General features: G+C 44.0%; 1 pseudogene; it reads right to left on the bottom strand.

The window, feature by feature from the left end:
* Positions 1-592: 592 nt before the first annotated feature.
* On the bottom strand, positions 593-710 carry LOC124727642 (annotated as a pseudogene).
* Between the last annotated feature and the right edge of the window lie 357 nt (positions 711-1,067).

Here is a 1,067-nt window from a genome sequence, read left to right on the forward strand (position 1 = left end):
GAGCCCGGGGGTAGTAAACGCTTTTAACGGTAGCATTTTACGGCGCAGTAACTGTGCTTATAAGAACGGAGGCAACAGATTCCGAATTATAGTCTCAAGATAGCGATCAAACTATACTGCAGCCAAGGATATATATCATTAGAAATTCAAGTAGGATAATTTTAAGAAGAGACAGTATTCGAAATAGTTATCAGCGATGAAAAATTTTCCGCAGTCATCGTTTTTCGCGGCCATAGGGTACAATACCTTTAGAGGTATGCTCTTGATGTTATTACGACCGCTTGTTTTACGTCCTCATTTTAGGTGTGATTGATCATTTCGAAACTATAGTGTCGTCGACAACAGATCCAACGTTTGAGACATTAATAACTAAAACTAATCTAAACTCCGTCCGAACAGGGCATGAAGGCCCAGCGGAACCGACCGGCCGCCGTGTCATACTCACCCCACAGGGATCACTGGATGTGGATATGGAGGGACATGTGGTCAGCACACCGCTCTCCCGGCCGTTGTCAGTTTTCGTGACCGAAGCCGCTACTTCTCAGTCAAGTACCTTCTCAGTTTGCCTCACAAGGGCTGAGTGCATCCCACTTGCCAACAGCGTTGGACAGACCGGATGGTGACCCATCCAAGTGCTAGCCCAGCCCGACAGCGCTTAACTTCGGTGATCTGACGGGAACCGGTGTTACCACTGCGGCAAGGCCGTTGGCGTTTGAGACATTACTTCTACAGAACTAATTCTTATTGACGACTGATAGTTCAATGTAATTATTTAATAATTATTTACACTAACTTTGGCATCGGAAATAGTAGTATAGTAGTACCGAGGTACGAGGTTAGGTATTTACTATGACGAGTCAATGAACGTACATGGTGAACCAGAAACGCACTGACAGAATTTCGGAGGCTGTTCAGGGATATTCTCTGAATATTTTGGCATTAGGAGCACGTGGACTCCGATGGTTCGTTAGAGAGTGATATGGTAATTATGATTTATAGTGGCTTGTTGAAAGAATTGTCTTTGCTTCTGTGAAAATACTTTCACAACAGTAAGAAATCCTGTAATA

This window comes from Schistocerca piceifrons, chromosome 1 (genome assembly GCF_021461385.2).
Source record: "Schistocerca piceifrons isolate TAMUIC-IGC-003096 chromosome 1, iqSchPice1.1, whole genome shotgun sequence".
Taxonomy (NCBI): domain Eukaryota; kingdom Metazoa; phylum Arthropoda; class Insecta; order Orthoptera; family Acrididae; genus Schistocerca; species Schistocerca piceifrons.